Raw genomic sequence first — 6,560 nt, 5'->3', positions numbered from 1 at the left:
TTTTATATTATGGGACGGAGTGAGTAGTTCTTAAGGCACCGAAAAGAATCTGATAATCGAAGGAAGCCAATTCAACTTAAAATGTCAAGTTTATGCTTAAAGCCAAACATTAAACTTGGTCAATCCAAAAGAGATTTAGTAGATATTTACAGCTTTAGTTTTTCATAAAACTCCTAGGTGTTCTGTCGAAAATGCCCCTACCCAACGTCCCAAATCACATGCCGAGCCACCGCAGCCTCTCCCTTCCTTCATACTCCCTTCGTTTCAAAATAGATGACTCAATTTTGTATTAATTTTAATACAAAATTAATACAAAGTTGGATCATCTATTTTGAAATGGAGGGAGTATAAACCAGACCCAGGGATGACCTGGCTGTGTCCCTGATACGTGGGGCCGATAAAAGAAGCAGAGGAGGAGGGCCACACGCAGTCAAAGCCGGCAGCGAGTGAGGGCGGTGTCACTGGTGTAAGCAGGACACAGTGAGCGGCAATGAACGGACAGGATCGAAACTAGCACCTGATCGAACGGCCACCGTTGGAATGACCGTGAGAACCCCTCTCAGATTCACGAAGCTTCCAGCGGCTTCTTTCTTGCCCTGGACCACTTTCCCCTCTTCTCCCAGATCAGCTCCAGAGCTCTCCCGGCGACCGGCGCACCTCGTCTCGCCGGCACTTCTCCCCTTCCGGCGCAGCTCTTCGACGGATCACCTCGTTCGCCACATCGGCAGTAAGATTCTGTTTCTTCTCCTCCGCTCCCCTTCTCTCCCATCTTCTTCTTCCTCTAAAGTTCTAATCCTCTCTCTTTTTTTTGCGGCGGCTAAAGTTCTAATCCTCTCTCCCCTTCTATTTTTCTCTCGAAGGTAGATGGCAGATCCCGGCGCCGGCGGTGACCTTTAGGCGGTCCTTGGACGCGCTCTGTTCATGTTGGTGACTTTCCCTTTCTCCGATCGCAGCGTCGTACGGCGTGTTCTTGCTGCGCAACAAGCTCAAGCGTCCGAAGCAGAAGAAGATGAAGGAGGAGCAGGATCTCCGGCGGCACGAGCTTTTCCGGCGCGAGCAGGAGCTCCGGGCACAGGTGGCCGGCCTGCAGGCCGCCCTTTCCCGGAAGCACGCTCTTGCCGTTGCCGGTAAGTGATGGAGGAGGTTTTGCTCTGTGTTTTTAGTTCTTTGTTGGTGCTTGGTGTGTCCGTGTGAACCTCAGTTGTGCACGTCTGACGATTAATCGTGTGCCCTAGGAGTAGGAAGCGATGCCCCTTGCTTGTTTAGAAGCATCTGATGTCTGTCACCAACTTGATCTAGTTTATTAATATGTAGTTTGAACTAGCCTATGTCAAGTTTTATTAGTATGTAGTTTGAACCATCCTCAATGGAGATGTCACCTACGTACATAGGTATAAACTAGAAACCAGGAATGACCTATTCCAAAAAATACTGGAAAATGGGCTTGTGTTTCAGTCTTTATGGCCAACTCTAGCCTGTGTTTCAGTAATGCACAACACTATTTGTTATGACCAAGCTGCAGAGCATCTGCATTACAAAACGGCGATTTAAGATCAAGGCAAATGGGATGCACTAGATAAACACAGATCGAATAAGTTTTAAACACTCAGGCACATGTCTATGATTACAGCTTGACATCCATGGGAACACTGGTGCAAAAAGAGAAGGCATGCGTGAGTCCTAGAGCAAGTGCCTGAATAAACAAGATGAGCACTTGGCTCACTAGCGGAGCGCTAGGGGATGCAGCCTGAACATCTTCTTGCACACTAGGAGGAGTAACACTATAGCTAGACCACTTCTCGAAAAAGACAACTTTGTGCCACATCTACCAGTCGAGCTTCAGTTGGCGTTGTGCTTTGAACTGATACACTAGATCTGCGATCAACAAGCACACTGGTAACAAACCATTTTTTGCACCAGCAATAATGGGTTGACATTGAGTAAATAGCATAAAACTACTACTTTACAGGATAGGGTTTCAAAAAACTACCGGTTTTCAATTTTTCTCAGATAACTACCAAATGGGTGGTTGGCTGTTTCAGAAAACCCAAATCGTGGGGTGCTCGGCTATTGATCATGATTATGACAAGTCGGACCCGCACCTAAACTCACCGTCAGTTTGACCGTTTAGTTTGACTGTTACCTGACGTGTGGGCCCCACACGTCAGTGTCTCTTCCTCCTGCTCTTCTCCTTCCTTCTTCTCCTCCCTCCCCGCAGCCCCGCCTGCGCCAACTCAAGTCATGGCCGCCGGCCACCCTGCTGCCCACGCCGCCGCTCCTTGACCTCCACGGCGACCAGAAAAAACAAAGGCCGGCTCCTGGTGTAGCTCATCTCATCCACCAGTGAAAAAAATAAAGGCCAGCTCTACCTCCTTCGCGCGGCCATGGCCACCTCCTTCGCGCGGCCATGGCTGCCGGCCCTCGCTGCTGCCCACGCTGCCCCCTTCTGCGCGGCCATGGCGACCGTCTCTGCGCGGAGGCCGGCCACGCCACACGCCAAGCCAGGGAAGGAGCGCCGCGCGAGGAGCAGCCGGCACCCAGGAGCATAGCCGCCGCCAACCACGCGCCATGGCCAGGGGGCTGGGACTCCGGCCGCCGCGCCCAGGGGGCTGGGACTCCGGCCGCCGCGCCCAGGAGCTGGGACTCCGGCCGCCGCGCCCAGGAGCTGGGACTCCGCCCGCCGCCCCCAGGGGCTGGGACTCCGGCCGCCGCCTTCGGACTCCATGGCCGCCGTGCCTTAGAAAGAGGGAGAGGGAGAGGACGCACGGAGGGGAGCTCACGAGAGGGAGGAGGACGCACGACGGCTGCGGCGGCGCTGGAAGGGAGCTCCGTCGCGACGGGAGAGAGCTCCCCGTCGAGCACAGCGGCGGGTGCGCTCCTGTGGATCTTGAGCACGGGAGGGACCCGATGGCTTTTTTCAATTTCTTTGGAGGACCTGATTGCTTTTTTAAGTTTGCAGGGACACTGACATATGGGCACTAGATGTCATTTAACGGTCAAACAAACAGTCAAACAATCAGTTTTCTTACATGCGGGCCCCAACTGTCATAATCATGATTAATAATAAAGCACTAGACAATTAGAGTTTTTTGAAACAGACGTCCCCTGACTTGGTAGTTTTCTGAGAAAAATTAAAAACCGGTAGTTTTTTGAAACCCTAGCCTGTAAAGTAGTAGTTTTATGCTATTTACTCGTTGACATTGCAACATGGCTTCTTCAAGAGATGCAAGCCTTTCCGTCTCTTTGGTTTCAGCAACCATCTGCTCTTTGGGTTCAGTTCTTTTGCTGGAAGTTGCACTGAACTGGCATCCAAGCAACCGATCTGAACAGAGCACACTGAGCAAAGCAAACACCTGTGAAATTATATAAAAAACGGTGATTTAAGATTAAGGCAAAAGGAATGCACTACATAAACACAGATCGAATAAGTTTCAAACACTCAGGCACATGTCTACAATTACAGCCTGACATCCATGGTGGAATTACATCCACTTCCACACCATCATCAGGGATGGAAGCTCGATGCATGAGCAGCAAGATCTCATTGGCCGCAGAGGAAGACAGGCTAGGCTCTAGATCGAAGAAGTAGTCACCAGGGCGAGACGGTTAGGAGCGCCACCGTGTGTGGGATAGGGCTGGCCGGTGGAGGAGGAGATGAAGGTAGAAGGAGGCGGATGGTAGGTGCCTGATCAACAACATCAAGCATACTGCCTATAGCTCAGGAACCCGTGGCCGTCTTAAATTCTCAATACAGTTCCTGACGCATTTTAGCGGATAAGAATTGAATTATTAGTGAAAGATCGATGCATTCTGATGTGTTCGTATTTTGTGATTACTTTTTACAGCAAACAAAAATTAGCAACAAGCCGGTACTGCCTTGATGCAAGATTAATTAGGAGCTGAGCCAGCATTGTGTTTCTTGCAATCCACATTTATATGTGCAACTAAATCCTTTAACGAAGCGCGCACACGAAATGGAGAAGAACTCTACTACTTTGAAGGGTAGGTTTTCACTCAATTAGGTAGTGAGATCAATGTTAATTCTAGATATCATCTAGACAGAATGGATTGTGTTGAGGGTCATATCTTTGAGTGATGTCGTGAAATCTTCTTATTCATGTAGCTCTAACGATCGAGCAGCTGGCATCCTGGCGAGGTTACTGATTGTTGCTTGATTATCTCGATGGTCACCATCATGACCGTGATGTTTCTAGTTTAGTTAATCCTACTCTGTGCTTGTCTTATAACTCTTCTAACTCAGCATGCACTCAAGTTAAACACTGCAGCTGTAGTGTATCATGAACAAGGTAGGTCGAGTCCACCAATGTGCACCTATAAACCATGCAAAAGCACTGATGACATCGTGTTTATTTCCCGGGAGCACCCGGAAACATAGCACATGTTAAATACTGCAGCAATGGTAGCCGGACGCCTGCCCACAGATGTACTACGAGGTCATCTATGTTACAGTGGGTTCATCTTCCATAAATGAAGTGGTTAGCTCTGGGACTCTTTCGTTAGAGTCAGCTTAACTCAGTGCCCTTTAGCTGGTTCAATTCCTTCAATTCATCCTAATTGACTATGTACTTCCAAGTATCAAATCTTTACTTCTTTTCAGAAATATGACATGCAGTAGCAGCAATGAAATTAAAGTGTTTGTAGCAGCAAATCAATTAATATAATGTGCAGTGCATGTTCCTAATGTTACTATCTAGCTCTATAAAAAGAAGTTTGAGAGGAGCAAGCATCTATGGGCGAGCTTTCTTTGATTTCCGATCTCCCCGGATCCCATTCTCGCCTTCCATGCTGAGCTCACTCTCTTTGAGGTCTTTCCACATGTTTCAACTAATTAGGCCTGGGAGGCAATGGGAAATTAAGGTGCATGATGTATTACATCTATTTTTATTCATTTCTCCGACAAGTATTTCCGGACGGAGGGAGTAGTTTGTTCAAACTTAACTGAACAAAGCCTTAGGGAGAGAGCATTTCCTTGCGCTAACAAGCATAACATTTGCCATCTATTTAAGATTTATTAAACTAGATATATACTGATAATATTCCAAACCAACACTCGACATATATCTTGGTAAAAAAAGAACCCTTAAAATCATGGTCTCTGTATTGTAAAAAAACCGGCCTCTTTCAACACAAAACCACTCAGATTATTGTAGGGTCATCTTTTAACGGTGCCAAAGCTAACAAACCGGCAGAAGTGACGTAAAATGTTGATCATGACAAGTACATTGATCTTGAAAACGTTGATCATGACAAGTACATTGATCTTGAAAACGTTCATCAAATTCAGTGCCAAAGCTAACAAAAGGCAATGGGAAATTAAGGTGCACGATGTATTACATCTATTTGTAAAAAGTACATTGATTTTGAAAACGTTCATCAAATTCGGTAAAAACTTCAATTTTTTTTTAAAGTTCACTGTTTTGAAAAAACTCAACCGGTTTTGGGAAAACTTCACGAAATTTAAGTAAAATAAAAAAATTTGCTAAACGGATCATCCCACCTTGGAGGGCTTCAGGCGCCCGTTTGAAAAATGCAAACTAACGGGTGCCTAAGCGCCAAATAGGATCCGCCTGTCAACCGTGGCCTTTCCTACTTCCGCCACCTTTGAGTTGTAAAGGATGTTAACTTTTGGCTACTTTTCCATCATCCTGTTTCATTGTTTTGCAGTGACTTCCTTGGGAACTTGTACTGCACGACAGAGAGACAAAGTAATTGGAACACCATGGACTTTGGTAAATCAAACACTGCTAGGCCACTGTGTATACTTCCTTGAGCTATAGTGACAGTCATTGTGGACTTTGGTAAATCAAACACTGCTGGGCTAACCATGGCGAACAAGTCACAACCCAAAATAATATCTTGCCCTTGCAGGTCCAAAACTCTGAAAGAGTGATGAAATTTATGTGTCGAAATTGAAAATTTCTAGTCCCGAACAATAGTGTACATTGCAATAGCCCCCCTCCTGCCACATAGATAGTTTCTTAGCCCCTACGGTGCTCCAAAGTTTAGCTTTGTAAGAAAATGTTGAGCAAGATCATCAGCGGTGCGTTCTTGTGACGGAAGAGGCAGGAGTTTCTCTCATTTCAAATTGTCCATGACACAAGCATGATGAGTGAAGCCATGGCTTGTTGATTGAGGATATTTGAGCCGGTTCTTTTAGCCCATCAATCCTTCACAGAGTCCTCCAAGTGCCAGGTAGAGGTGTGCATGTGGTTGGGCCCTAATTTCTCAATGATAAAGAGCCTAATGGTGAAACGACACTTGAAGAAGAGGTATGCCCCGGATTCTTGTTCCCTCTTGCAAAGCGAGCAAAGGCCACAATTCAGCCACCGCGCTTGGCCAATCTATTGCTGCTCCAAATCAGGTCTTGTAGTCCAACCAAGCGAAAAGCGAAAAACTAACTTTTGGCGGAACCTAGACTTTTCAAACTAATTGCTCCATAGGACAGGTATGCAACATATTACTACTTTAAAGGATGTTGGAATATCCGTCTTCTAGAGGATCCACACCCTTAAAAGATGTACGATGCATTGATGGCCGTC

At 46.7% G+C, this 6,560-nt stretch overlaps 1 long non-coding RNA gene across 3 annotated transcripts; it reads left to right on the top strand.

The window, feature by feature from the left end:
* The first annotated feature begins 582 nt into the window (after positions 1-582).
* LOC119314875 lies at positions 583-6,065 on the top strand. Of its 3 annotated transcripts, none has more exons than XR_005152493.1 (3): positions 583-727; positions 861-1,127; positions 5,686-6,065. It is a non-coding gene; the product is annotated as an uncharacterized LOC119314875 (long non-coding RNA). The 3 variants fall into 3 exon arrangements; XR_005152492.1 differs by lacking the exon at positions 5,686-6,065 and adding an exon at positions 3,846-4,223; XR_005152491.1 differs by lacking the exon at positions 5,686-6,065 and having other exon boundaries at positions 584-727; positions 861-1,454.
* The last annotated feature ends 495 nt before the right edge of the window (positions 6,066-6,560 follow it).

Source organism: Triticum dicoccoides, chromosome 6A (assembly GCF_002162155.2).
Source record: "Triticum dicoccoides isolate Atlit2015 ecotype Zavitan chromosome 6A, WEW_v2.0, whole genome shotgun sequence".
NCBI classification, from domain to species: Eukaryota; Viridiplantae; Streptophyta; class Magnoliopsida; order Poales; family Poaceae; genus Triticum; species Triticum dicoccoides.
The sequence above is the reverse complement of the archived record's forward strand: the minus strand, read 5'-3'. Positions and strand labels throughout refer to the sequence as shown.